The sequence below is a fragment of the Triticum aestivum genome, chromosome 7B, assembly GCF_018294505.1.
Source record: "Triticum aestivum cultivar Chinese Spring chromosome 7B, IWGSC CS RefSeq v2.1, whole genome shotgun sequence".
NCBI lineage: Eukaryota > Viridiplantae > Streptophyta > Magnoliopsida > Poales > Poaceae > Triticum > Triticum aestivum.
In genome coordinates, this window is record NC_057813.1 from 386132031 (window position 1) to 386146668 (window position 14638).

General features: G+C 41.6%; 1 long non-coding RNA gene across 46 annotated transcripts; it reads left to right on the top strand.

Annotated features, from left to right (window-relative positions):
• The first annotated feature begins 1704 nt into the window (after positions 1-1704).
• On the top strand, positions 1705-12350 carry LOC123162277 (uncharacterized). Of its 46 annotated transcripts, XR_006481160.1 has the most exons (18): positions 1712-2224; positions 2342-2545; positions 2812-2880; positions 3050-3166; positions 3321-3522; positions 3728-3986; positions 4084-4219; positions 4301-4539; positions 4685-4850; positions 4955-5144; positions 5237-5353; positions 5476-5656; positions 5786-9889; positions 10172-10311; positions 11023-11092; positions 11198-11240; positions 11779-11869; positions 12079-12350. It is a non-coding gene; the product is annotated as an uncharacterized lncRNA (long non-coding RNA). The 46 variants fall into 46 exon arrangements; XR_006481151.1 differs by having other exon boundaries at positions 1708-2224; positions 5786-9946; positions 11023-11240; XR_006481157.1 differs by having other exon boundaries at positions 1709-2224; positions 11023-11240.
• The last annotated feature ends 2288 nt before the right edge of the window (positions 12351-14638 follow it).

Genomic DNA, 14638 nt, shown 5'->3' on the forward strand with positions numbered 1-14638 from the left:
GTTATGAACCGCTAGTGGTATGACCCACCCGGCCCCTCCTGGCGGGTCATACCCAATAGCTATATCCCCAACAAATACCAAACGGAGTCCAAACGCGGCGAAACTTTTTGTGGATTTTTTGGGCCAGGAACGCACTTGAGGGGAGCTCCAAGGGGAGCACAACCAACCAGGGCGTGCCTGGGTGACCAGGCGCCCCCCGATGGGTTGTGCCCTCCTTGTTGGCCTCCCGCACCACCTCTTTGCTCTATAAACTAGACCATTACTGGCGCGCGTTGCCGCGCCCATCTATTTTTGCGATAGAATGATAAGAATTCCATAACTACAAGGACATACATAGAAATTATCATACATGCTAAATAAATGCATATATTGTTGGTAATGGATAAAGGGAGAACGTTACATTTGAGAGAAGATACATGATAAAAATAGAGGCCTTATAATCATCATCGTGTGAATGTGAGCAGATAAAAGCTAGAGCTATACCACAGATTCAGTGTTTTTTTAGAATATATCTACTCATATATGGTTCAATTTATATACAAATGCACTAAGAGAAAGTTCTGATCACAATGTAACCTACAGCTAGACTGCATATGAATCATTTTGACTTGGTACGTACACATGTTCCCAGTAATACTGCACCTCTCGGTTCATCTTTTCCTTTTCACAAATAGTGAATGTAACTTCGCAGGGAATAACAAAAGCTCTATGCTGCAGAGCCTGCAAACATGAATAATTTAAAAAATGAATTACTTATCAAAATAATCCAAAGCGATTGATCTATGGATCAACATCTGAACAGAATCAGATTGTTTGATGTATGTAGTACACAAAGTTGACCATTGTGTGTACTACATCGCACGGACCGCCAATATGTTTAACCCGGAGGATCAGTGATTGAGTCTGTATAATCAGCAACCTGCAACAAGACATGGACAAACTGAAAAAGATAATGCACGCGATAAACAATAGAAAATTGGCCAAACCATAGAGGGGCAACAAACCTCACTAACAGTATATACTTCGTTGAGAGAAGATACAAGCCAAGCAAAGTTGTGTACTCCTCACAAGCATTACCGTCCCTGAAAATAACACGAAACAACATGCATCAATACTCCAATGACATACATCACACAAACCAGACCAAATTTCCGGGAATATGAAAATGTGTAGCTTGCAGGTTCACAGTCGCAACAAGTAGGAAATGATGATCCGTATATCAGCAAAAATACAGATGATAAGAAAACCAGCACCAGCTCTGTTTATCAGTCAAACAAGCCTGACTCTTACCTACTCCCTCCGTTCTGAATTACTTGTCACACGTATGGATGTATCTAGATGTATTTTAATTCTAGATACATTCATTTTAGCGACGAGTAATTTGGAACGGAGGGAGTATATATCAAGCAATCGCATGGGTTTGGGGAAGCCCTGATTCTCTCCATGGTGGTGGGCAGAATTGTGTGGCGGCTGACTTGGATGGTGCACATCGCCCTGGCGAGGAAGAGCAGGTCTACCACAAGAGTAACATCGGTGATGTTGTTTACGCTGGCACGTTGTCTTCGCCGCTACCCGTGGACATCTAACATATAAAGCCTGCTAGGCTACCCGCCAACCTGAGGCCTCCGCGCGCGCGAAGCTCGTTGGCCGTGCGATCTTTTTACTGTAGCAGTGTTTTGGCTGCTGGCAGCAGCCCCGCCGTTAGTTTTTTTCCACTTCCGGCTAGCAGTCCACCCCGATGACCATTGGGCCCGGGTGTATGTGGGGTTGCTTGTTTGAGAAGGTGGGTATCTGAGGTCCCGTCGCTCCAGAAAACGAACACGGTGAAAATCCTAGCCTACAGAGAGCCTCATCTCATCCCCAATCCCCTGCCTCCTCTTCTCCCTCAATCCCTATCCTCTCCTTCTCCCAAATCCGCCGCCTCCTCTTCTCCTCCCCAATCCGCCGCCTCCTCTTTTCCTCCGCAATCCGTGAGCCCTCACCACCAAGAAGCCACGGGTGCGCCGCCGCTGGAAGAAAAAAAGAAGAGGAGGTGGCACGGGGACCAGCGGCGGCGACGGCCTGGGAACCACCCTGGAGCAGGTGGAGATGCGGGGCGGCGATGAAGGCGTGTGAGAAGATGGCCTGAGCGTCCTCGTCAAGGGCAGTTTTGGCTACCTCCTCCCGCCTCGGCTTGTTTTTCTCTCCTCCACCGTTGCTACTTCCTCGCTGCTCTCCAATGAGTGTCTCTGTCTCCTCTTATCATTGCCATTTTCTGATTGTATTGAAATTAATTCAAAAGAAAATCAGTTTGTTTGCTGCCAGTTAGTTTGATCTATTCATGTTTTCTTGTTCCCCATAGGATTGGGTTTGTCCGCTTGGTGGAGCAGGCAGGGAGCAAGTAGGCAAATATGGGAGAAGGAGAATGACCCTGACGAGATGGCTGCCATAGGGTCGTGACCTTCTTTAGCATGCACATCGGCACCGTCCCCGCGTCCGCAGCAGGGGGACGACAATGGCTGCAAGTGACGGCACAGGAGCCCATCTTAGTCGAGCACCCTCCCAGGTTCGTGTTTCTCCCTATAGTTCTCTTAATTTTCTTGCACACATTTTTTTAGGTTTGCATATATTCTTGCATATGTGCATTTTTTTAGTTTTGCCTCACTGCACAAGCCTTGACTGGGCCATGTCCTTTATGAACCTCCACAGGGAACCCCCACAGTTATTTTGTTCTTTTGATTTAATTGAGTTCAGTAGATTAGCAAAGGGTCTTTTGATTTTGTTGAGTTTAGTATATTAGTAAAGGGTCTTTTGATTTCGTTGGCCATATAGGATTTTACTACTGTTATGGCAAAAGAAGGCTAAAGCTGGGAAAGACAACAATGTCAGGAGCCGGCCGAGGTAAAGAGACCTAAGTTGACAAGCAGGGTTGTGCAGTTATTTTTCTCTGCTATTCATTGAGCATATCAGGAGATTGATAGACAGTGTGAGAACTGGTACATAAAATAATTTCTTCTGAATCACATAGTGGTTCCTAACATTTAGCATTTCTAAAATTTGCCATTTTTAGCTAGATCCAAAATGCAGAGAGGCAAGGTTTATTTTCCTGGAGGTCCTATATTGCAGCTGGTGCTATTTTGTTATGTCAAATTGTGTATTTTTCCAGCTTCCCTTCCTCATGTATGAGGTGAGTACTAATTTCACTTCATTTCCCCGCCTATGATTAATCCTCTTTGTAACCCCAATAGGGTTCTTATTTATTGTCTATATGTATTTACAATATTTGATTACGACCCCAATGAGGATAAAGCGATTTTAATATTTTTTGTGGGTGTGTGCAGCTTGTCTATGGTGGGATGGGGATTCGGAGGATAAATGTTATGGCAGTAAGGAGGTCAAGCGTGAGACGTCACATGTCAAGGGGATTTACTATTTAGTCTCTTCTAATCAGGTGAAGAGATACTGCTGGTTTAAACGGAATCCATACTTTAACATGATTTCTCCCAATTCAACAAAGTCAGGTACTACTCATGTTCTTTCATGGTATGGCTTATGTGACTACGAAGTATAATACTTTCTGTTATTTCTTTGATCCCCCAATACAGGTACTACTCATGTTCTTTCATGGTATGGCTTATGTGACTATGAAGTATAATACTTTCTGTTATTTCTTTTATCCCCCAATACTGTTAGCTTTCTAGATAAATTCAAAATTCACTGACCTGGAGATCTCTCACTTAATTTGCAGCTATGGAGCTACTCGAGGCAGCAGAACATTATCCCACACGGAGATGGGGATGGCCATGCCCGTGCTGATGCCGTCGGCCGTCGGTGAGAGCATCACCGTCAACAACGGCTCCAGCTACCTCTCCAGGAGCTTCTCCATGAGCTCCTCGGGTGACACCAACTCCAACATCATGTTCTTCATGCCCGGAAGCAAAAAAGCGAAGGTGCTCATCGACAGCGACGATGGCATGGTCACCAGCCTCAGCAAAATCGAATCCCAAGTAGGACAAGCTTCACATGTATACACTTCACATCCATCCGCACTCTGCTCCCCGTCAATTGTTTAATGCTACAGTTCTAACCTTGGACCAAATTCAGTTTGGCATGTCAACCACGTCTTTAGACATGTCCGGCATGGACGACTATCTGCAGCTGCAGCAATACTTCATCGCCTACACAGTCTGCACCAAGCGTGGCTGCGCCACTCACCCACGAAGCATCGCTGAGAGGATTAGTTAATTTCCTACAACATTTTTGGTGTTTGTCTTGGTGAGACATGTTTGTACTGAATATTTTTCTTTCTTATGCTGTTTAGGAAAGAAGAGCAAGGAATAGCAAGAGGCTAAGGAGGCTGCAAGACCTCGTGCCCAATATGGACAAGGTAACTAAATCAGTTGAATTGATGCACACTGTCAATTCTGTCACCATAAAGTTGGGTGCCATCTGGCATCTGCAGAGTATCAAAGCTTCTTCTAGATCAAATAAAGCTAATCCAGAATCAACCATAGTCAATGCAAGAAGGTTATACAGGGCAGATGATATTTCATCAGAGAGGTTTGTCACTTTGCCTTATTTGTCCAGGGCCTACTATTCACTTCATTATTGTTGATCCACATCATTACTGTCATACTACTATGATTCCCAATAACCTTTTGGTTTGTGCATTTGGTATTTAATATTTCTTTGTTGTTTGATCCAGGTATACTACAGTGAAAATATAATAAGTGTGCCAGTTTGTGATGGTTGAGGGGAAATGTGAGGTTATAGCAAAGAATGACATTCCAAATTCAAATCTTCCGGTAGTGGTTGAGCATGCCTTTTACTGTGAACATTTATATGATCCTGATGCTGGAGCTCTTAAGCAGGTTAGTTATTGCCAACATTCATCTTTTGATTTCTCCAGTTTTGCATTTATTTTGTGAGAAACTGCTTCAGGTAGTTGACTGAGCATGTCTTTTCTTTTAACCAGCTACCGACAAATGTTAAGCTCATGACCTTGACAAGGAAGGCGCATGCTGCAAAAAAGAATGAAGGCAAGTAGATTTGTGATGATGAGCAAGCTGGTTCAGACAAACAGAACGCAACACCAGAGAACTGTCTTGCAACCCTTGATATTTTTGCTGGCTGTGGAGGTTTGTCTGAAGGGTAGTAGCTATCTGGTAATTATATTTCCATCTGCATGTTTATTATTAGATGCTTGCTGGTAGATAGAACAAACTTGACCTCCACATACTTTCTGATCATTTGACAGTACTGGCGCACCATGTACAAATTGGGCAATTGGATATGAAGAACCTGCTAGGCAAGCATTTGGTGAAAATCATCCAGAGGCAGTGGCATTAGTGGAGAACTGCAATGTGATTCTAAAGTATGCAACCCCCCTTTTTCTCCTTTGGACGTACTAAACCTATTGTTACTGTATCTCCCAACTCATTTGTGACTCGGGTTTGTTTCTTGAAGTATTCTCAAAGCTGCATCTCCTCTCTTCAGGTTGTGGTCAGGGAGGCAAAGCGAAGGGCAACCTCCGGAGTGTCGCGGAAGAGTGGTGTGAGTAGAGGGTGTCGCGGAAGAGTGTCACGCAAATAAGTGGGTGGGGGAAGGAAGCAGAGCAGGCAATGCCCCTATTTATATTTGGCGTTGGCATGTCCAGATCGATGGGCCAAAGCTCATTGTGAGTTCCTCCTCCTTCACTCGATTTCTTCTTCCATGCATGCACAGCTTTGTCTATATTTCTGTGGTATAATATGTTCTGAAACAGTGTGCTATTATTGAACTATGTTACTCTGTTTCTTTTCTGAAGTAGGAAGTGATGAATCGAACAAGGAGGAAGGGTAACACGATGACGTGTTTGGTCTTCAGCCATTTCTTTACTAAGAAACCCAGGTTAGGATTGTCTAAATGTCCAGAAGCTCAATCTTACTACTAAATGTAGTTATTCGCTTCATTAGTGGAATGGCTATCTTCTATCGTCAGATCTATGATACAAGACTAAGTTTTTCTATGATTTGTATTAGTGTGATCCATACATTAAATGGTGAAGGATTACTACTACTATATCAGTTTAGGTCTAATCTAGAGTTTAGACTTCCATTTTTTGCGGGGATCTAGAGTTTAGGCTTGACTAATCTTTATAGCAGTTTGTTCATGTGAAAATTATGACTGATACAAACTAGATGTTATTATATAATATCGGGACAAGATACTAACCTACCATTATGCAAAAAAGAAAAACATAATACTGATCTGCCGCTAACAAACGATGTCACAACTTAGACAATCTCTGAGGTCGAATTTCTGTTTTCCAACAATGGGTTTTTCATTTCTATCCTACTACTTATAGCTGGATTAATGCATTTATCTCTCTCTATCTCCGTTTCTGTTGTTACTTACTGCCCTTTTAAGTTTTCTATTCCCAGTTGGTTTCATTTTTTATTTGCTAACATCCACAAAAATGAATATCCACTTTATTTTTTTATTCCCGGAGTGCCGAAGGTGGAGCGGCGACGAGAGCTGGCCATTTGTTAACAGTCGCAGACACGCGTGTACCCTGCTCGCTGGCCGTTGCAAACTGAACGGCTATATGCATTAAATGGCCATACACAAAGCTAGCTTGCACAGTAATCGGAGGAGTTGAACTAGGTTGAGCTGCTGCTTCATATGGCCTGGAACGCCAGGCCGTCTTCTGTGTTGTCGTCGCGGGCACCACGGGACCGTCTTGGCCTTCTTCCGTGTCACCATCGAGAGCTAGCAGGAAATGTGTGTCGAGAGGCACATGAATACACCCGTGGATTGTTTTTCAGCGTGCTCAGTTTTAAAAAACGAGTTATGCAGTTCTTTTTTAATACAGAGAAAAAATGATAATTTTGCAAGTACTACAGTATTAAGATCACTGTTTTTAATACTGTAATTTAAACCACAGTTTTTAGTGGTAGCCAAACAGCTCACTGTAATTAAAACTGTGTTAATCTCAAAAACTGTGTTATTCTCAAAATACATAGAAAGTACTTTGCTATCAAACAGGGCTACAAGTGCAGATTTCCTTGAAGATAGTATATTTTATAATTGTATTGCCAACGTGCTTCCATAGTTTTATCACCACAAAATAATTCTAGCTGCTTCCATAGTAAGGTAACAATAATCTGTGTTATAGCAGAATATAGATGTAGTGTGCTTGTCTCAATATAATGCAGAGTTTAGAAATGAACTAAAATCTGTGAGCAGGAAGTAATAGGCTTATTTTCCAGTTAGAAAAATATATGTACTGTAGCATCATGTATTCAGGTAATCCCTTGTATTTTTTCACCAGGTTCATGTTTTATATATTGTCCATACACCCACGTAAACTAAAGTTTGTAGTGTCAGCACTAAACAGGGGCACAACTTAGTATGGGTAGAAAAATAAGAGCTTGTGAAAAGAATAGTATCTCTATTACAGGATAAGAATGACTCTTTGGTTTTATGCTGATGTGTGAAAGCACCCCATTATCATGCAAATAGTACCAGGTTTAGAGCCTTGATTATGGCGGCTATAAACCCAAAACAATCCATCTTATTATTTAGTATACAAAGCGCGTTCTGGTGGGAATGACTCCAATTAGAATTCTAGCTGTCGGCATATATCTGATTGGTCCTGGATTGAAAATCTCAATTGTCAGGACTTGCTTGTATGCATTCCTAAATAGTGTAAAGCTTGCTGCTCGTGAGGTGTCAGCCATAAACATGTATTATGGCCATTGTTTATACGGTGAAGTGCCTAAAAAATAGAGTTACAGTAGGGTTTTTACCCTACTGTGTTTGCTAAAAAAAGTGCCTAAAATTCAGTGACCATAGCTTTCCACTTTAGCTCATAAACTGGATGGCAAAATAGAGTTTGCCCATTTCATATCTATGTTGTCTTATTAGGAAAATAGAGTTTGTTTTATAGATGATGCTTAATATGTTTCATCGACTGGTATGCTCTAACTTTAGCTCATAAACTGGATGGCAAATGCTAATTCTGATGGAGCTTTTGCCACTTATTGTTTTATGGTTGTCTAGACAGCTGATGGCATGCTTCTTTTTGTGAATTGTCAATTCTTTTGTACAGGGTCCCTCGGCTACTTATGTTTTGCCAGACAATGAGAGTATGTAGATAGCATGTATGGTTTTTACATTGCTTTGCGCAGGTTGAGATGCATTACATGATGTTTTCCTTTTACATTTATGAGTATTATAGAGTCCTTTCTTTTTCCACAAGGGGCAGTAGTTGTGTCATTTGATTCGAAGGACAAAGAGTTGATCACAAATGGGTAGCATTCAGGATATATACACAAAAGAGTATAAAACCAAATTATATGATGTAGTTGACAACTATTTCTATTAACTTCTCCTGTACACAATGTTCACGAGTTCATGTATTAAGTACATTTTATTGTGTCACTTGTGTTTACTCTTTTTTTAATGCAAGTTTACAGCTACTCGGAATTCCTAATTGTAGACTCAACTTTCTTGACCTACCGATGATCTAATTTGTGGCATTATTACCTTAATAAAATATTTGCATTTAATTTTCTTTTTATATAGGGGTATAAGTTCTTATCAAATGTACTCAAATACACGGTTACTGAAAAATGCAAATATTTTCAAAACGAACATGGTTTTAAATAGGTCTTTGCGCCATTTGGCGCAACTGGTCATCTAGTTGAACATATAAAGGATGAGCTAGTGCGCCCAACTAGCGGCATCAGCCACGTCTCCTTTTATTCCCCTCATAGTGCCTCGCGATTTACTGTAGCGTTTCGGCGAGGACAAGTCCCGAGCGCTCTCCTCTTCCTTTCCCCTCGCTCGCTTCCTCCTCCCTCACCTGCAGAACCCTAGCCGCCTCCTCTCATCTCCCCTAGCCGCCTCCTCTCCTCTCCCCAGCCGCAAGGGAGCGTTGCGCGAGCTGCCCCGTGCTCGACGTGCACGTCCTCGGCCCCCGTGCCCCTCCGCTCTCTCCTCCCCCTCTGTAGCGTTTCGGCGAGGACAAGTCCCGAGCGCTCTCCTCTTCCTTTCCCCTCGCTCGCTTCCTCCTCCCTCACCTGCAGAACCCTAGCCGCCTCCTCTCATCTTCCCTAGCCGCCTCCTCTCCTCTCCCCAGCCGCAAGGGAGCGTTGCGCGAGCTGCCCCGTGCTCGACGTGCACGTCCTCGGCCCCCGTGCCCCTCCGCTCTCTCCTCCCCCTCTGTAGCGTTTCGGCGAGGACAAGTCCCGAGCGCTCTCCTCTTCCTTTCCCCTCGCTCGCTTCCTCCTCCCTCACCTGCAGAACCCTAGCCGCCTCCTCTCATCTCCCCTAGCCGCCTCCTCTCCTCTCCCCAGCCGCAAGGGAGCGTTGCGCGAGCTGCCCCGTGCTCGACGTGCACGTCCTCGGCCCCCGTGCCCCTCCGCTCTCTCCTCCCCCTCCCTGTCTCCAACGGAGCCGAGTCTCTCCGGCGGCGGCGGCGCTCGATTTGATCTGCAGGAGAGAGAGAGAGAGAGAGAGAGAGAGAGAGAGAGAGAGAACATGAGAAGGGGAGAGATAAGGAAGTAGAGGAGGGACGCCACCATGGGAGAGCAGGGGCAACATGGTCTTCGTGGTGGGCATGGAGGAGCATAGGAGGATGCTGGTGCGGGGTGGGGTCAGAGTAGCAGGAGTTCCAGGTGAAGCTCGCGTCATGGTGGAGTGGAGGAGCTCGTCGTACATCGCCACCATCCCCAATCTAGGTTGCTCCCCCTCCTCCTTCCCCAGGTATTATCTCAGTTCTTTGATTCTGTGATTTTGATTTCTCAATTTGTGTTTTTTCAGATCTGAGATATAAAAAGAAAAGAAATAATCTCGTGGAATTTTAGATCTGCAATAGAAACGAAGAGAAATAATCTTGTGGAAGAGCCTGACTAAAAAGAAAGGGGTGAATCATCTGTTTCTCCCATCCATGTTTGTTTTTGCAAATTTTGTTAAGATGCAGGTTGGCTATTCTTCCTTGTTGTCAGAATCTGAAGTATTTGACCATCTGTAGCCACTTCTATCATGTGTCGTATCCTTACTCTATTTCAAGTTAGTTGTTGATTCAAACATGTCAATGAAAGACAATAATGTTAAATTGGTTCCCCAAAGGCCAAGGTGGTGATGATCACTTTGTGCTTCTTTTCCTTTCGTTAAAAAATGATTCCTCTGGTTGATGTTGACGTAGGTTTTTATGGTCATGTCAACCGGTACTCCAACTGGCACTGAGATGAGGTAATGGTGTGGGAATTGGGGCTGCAAGGACGTGAAAATGGCCTAGAAGAGAGTTAGCAATGGCATGCGTCCTCAAGTAATTTCTTGCCAATGGTATGCTGCAGATATGATCTATCCTGTTAAATTTTGTTTTATGTAACTGTGATGGGCTGTGTATCTTGCTTTTCTTTTGTTACTGTAGTGCACATCTTTAGGCATTACCTTGTGATCACTAACATGTGATTTGTTTATCTTCTAATCTGTTAATAGGGAAATAAATTTTCATTTATGTATTTTTTTCTAATAAGAAAAATAATTGATCAGGCCAGAGGTTTGGAAACCATGTACTGAAGTACTGGATAAAAATAAAAAAAACAATATTCTGCACATTTCCTGAACAAGCCATTTGGGGATACTTATTTTGGCTATATAGCTCACTGTATCGTCTGACCCCAACCCTTTATCACTAGCAAAAGAAGATGAGTAAGTTTCAGTATAGTCCAAGTAGGCCACCCCACTGTTATTGGTTTTTATGGTCTTTTGGCATGTAAACACTTAGATTGTATCTGGCATGGTTTACAAGTTAAAATCGTGTCCTGATGCTCTCTTAGTGTTCTGAAGTGACACATGATAATATGCTCCTGTCTTGGTATATATGGAAACAAGATACCGGCAGCTTTTACGTTTCCAGAATGTTTATTACTCCCTTTGTAAAGAAATATAAGAGTGTTTAGATCGCTACTTTAGTGATCTAAACGCTCTTATATTTCTTTACGGAACTGCCACACCCTCACACAGGTTCTTGGTACTCTCTGTAACCTGCAGATGATGGGTGGCGAATCCGGCAACCACAGATCCATTCCCCTGCATAACTTTCGTTTTTTCATTTGATTTGGTACAAGGCCTACTCAGAATGGGTTCCCTGATCTCAAAATTGTCAGTTTTCTTGCCTTTAGTTTATAGGTACCTTAACAAATACATGTATTTACCATATTGGCAGTCAGCACCATACGGCATTCATTCTTCAAGATCTCATATTTGAGGTTAGCAATTCGAAGTAATGTGAGAGCTTGCATGTTTATAGTTCTAACTAGCTTTTAGTTTAGCGTAGGATAAATCTTTCATGAATAGTTGGCTTTTTTTTGCTGGCTGTGCATGACACTGCAATTTTTTCATAATTTTCTTCAAAAATTAACTATTTTCTTATCTCTGACAATTAACTGGTTGTTGCTCCTAGCCGTTGGCAAGTCTGTCGTCCCTGACCACCCTGTCAGTCATCTATACAACTGTGGTTCATGCCTGCGTGCTATCCGCTCCTAAATTCTCACACCATGTCAAGTATTTAGAAGTGATGATCATTGTGGTCTTTAGTTGTCATGGCTGTAATCCTAGCGCATGGGCTTTTGCGGGCTGGTCCAACCGGAGTTTGTTGATGGTAGGGGCTGCGCTCCGGCGACCGTATGGCTGTAGAAGGGATGCAAATGGAAATAATTTTGAGATGCATAAACTTCCGTCTTTGAATCAGAAACAGAAAATTGTTAGTTTTCTCGTTTCTTAGTTATGCTACCCTGCTGCATGTAGGTTTTACAGTGAAAAGCTGAAGAAGTTGTGACGACAATGAAAGGACTGAAAGATTTGCTCAAAGCAAAGACATCTAGCCGAGATACATGTGGTAAGAATCTTCAAAGATTGACTTCTTTTCACCTGCTATTGAGATGTGTACTTGCTCATAGGTCACAACTCAAGTTACTTCCTTACCTGCACATACAGTAGTGATAAAGTCGACATGATTTTTGTGAGAACATATTTTTTTAATATGACAACATTCTACCTGCCCTCTATTCTCTTTCATGATATTTTTTCTTTTCATACATTTTGTAGGAACGAAGAGGAGGGATCTTATGTAGAATATGCGACTTCCTTGGTGCTGAAAGTGTGCTATTAAGTCTCAGTTGCTCCTGCAAAATAGGATCTTAATAAATAAAGGATATGCATCGCCAAGCAGTTTGTTGTGTATTTTTTCCCCTTCCAACCTTATTGATATGCCTGTTGCTCAAGGTGTTTTTACTTGTTTACATGATTAACAAGTGAATATAAATTTGAAACACAAGTTAATAAATTTAGCGCAGTCCTTGCTGAAATCCGTATTATTATATGTTGACTTTCCTTTGAATAATATAAGCTGGTCTTGTTGCCGCAAATGATTGGATACGCTTAATTATTTTTCATGCATACAAGTTGATTTGGTTATCCTGTAATACATTATTACATTTAGTTAAAAATTTATGTTTGTAATTCAGATAGGAAACAATGGTATGTGATAATGCCCTTGCTTCTGACAGGGCCTCTTTTTTTAGTCATTCATATATGTGTGGGAGGGCTGGCTGTCCACCATTTGATGATAGTAGAATAGTTGTAATTATGACAAGATGAGGGGCAGTAATTTTTCTGTGTTTTCTTCCCGTTAATTCTGAAATACCTTTGACATGAAAATGTTTCCTGTTTTTTGTCTAACCCGTCGTAAGTTTGTCTCGTGGGTCCATCCATATGAGAACCTTCTCAGTGGGTGTCAAATGGTTGAGTCTCGGTATGTTCTTTTAAGTTCAATTGAAAAGTTCTTACGTGATATTTTAACTGAAACTTAACTATGTCATGGATGGTACTTCATTTGATATTTTAACTGAAACTTAACTATGACCAGACCTTCGTCTTGATTCTTAATGCCTTCTTCGTTTTAGTCTCCATCTACATGTGCAATTCATTATTTTCCTAGAGATGTCTATATAACTGTATCATACATTTTTCCTGCTATGTAAATAACACTTCCCTTGGCTTTGGCGGAGGTGGTGCAGGATTCGTCGCACGCCAAACAGAGCACCCGAGGAGAAGAGGAGAATGCTATGAAGAGAGGAAATGATATGTTTTTTGTTTTGTTTTAAGAGCAAGATAAGAGTTGATATGTAGTCCCCTGACTTCTATACTGATCCACAACACTTCAAGTATATACCAACATCGTATGCTACAAAAAAAGCAAAGCAATCTCTTTTAGTTCTTGTTTCAAATTCGTTTTCGCACCAATTGGCGCGACAGGTCATCTAGTATCTTCAAAGGTTGATGGGTAGATAGGCAGGGGGAGGGGATGTGAGAGGTTGGGAGGGATGCGCACACCCGTATCATCGGAAGCGAATTAGATGCAACGTATATCAAGAGATGGCGGGAGGTGCGCATTAGCTGCCATGAATGGGTACTGAGAACTGATGCTTCAGTTTCCACGCCGGCGCATATGAAAATAAATTTCTACTCAACAATGGTATTTGATGCTTTCCATCACTCCCTGCTGCATCAACTGCACTTTACCCGTATGATTAGGCAGTTTCCCATCGCCTCGCTGAGCGCATCACCCGACCGGCCCCACTTTGCCCGTGTTTGCTGGATCGAACCATTACCTCTGTTCTCTGTCTCGAATCGGTTCGTTGACCTTCCTCTGGAGGTAATATCACTCGAAGTCATTGAACTTGCGCCGCACGTTCAGTTTGGTGCTAGAACTTTGAAAATACGATTTTCTGGTCACATAACTTAACTCAAGCGTGCAGATACGGTCACACTACGCATATGCGGGCGTATACATGTGTATGGCCCCACTTGTCAGTGACTGATGGCGCTGGGCGCGATGTATTTTTTACGCAGAACACTCTGAAAATAATTATTTTCCAAAACGATCAACCACAACGACATATTTCTTTTGCACAAAACACCCTCAAATTATTTTTTAAAGAAAAACAGGACCATGATACTGTACATATATGTATTTTGTCTAATATGGATAATCAACATATATGTACTTCACGGGGACTCATGTGGAGCTTAATTGAGCTGCGGGTACTACGGCCCATTTTGCGCGCACTATTTTTTAAAAGATAATTTTTAAGTAATAAAGGTACATTCACATATTTGTGTGTTAAAAAATATTATATATACAAATAATGATTAGTAGATAAAAACATTTAAATATACACTTGCGGCTTATATTTAGTTAATATGGACATTGATAATATTTATTAGATAAATATTTTTTAAAAATTCAAAAGAATACACTTGAGGCTTATATTTAAATTATAAAATATGATGAACACAAACATTTACTAAATATTTATGACTATTCACTTGTGTAAATTTTTTATTCATGACTTATATTCAACAAAGTTATATAACTTACATATTAGCCACGACTGAATATTCTTTTAACAGTTCAAATTTTAAATTATTAATATTTTTAATTATACAAACATTGAACTATACAAAATGTGTGTATATATAATTATTGAAATGTTTGTATAATTAAAATAATATTTCTGAAAACCAAATATGCAATACGCACATTTATATAGTACACATGTTTATATATATTTTAAATACCTCAGATAAAATGGGCCGCAGTCTC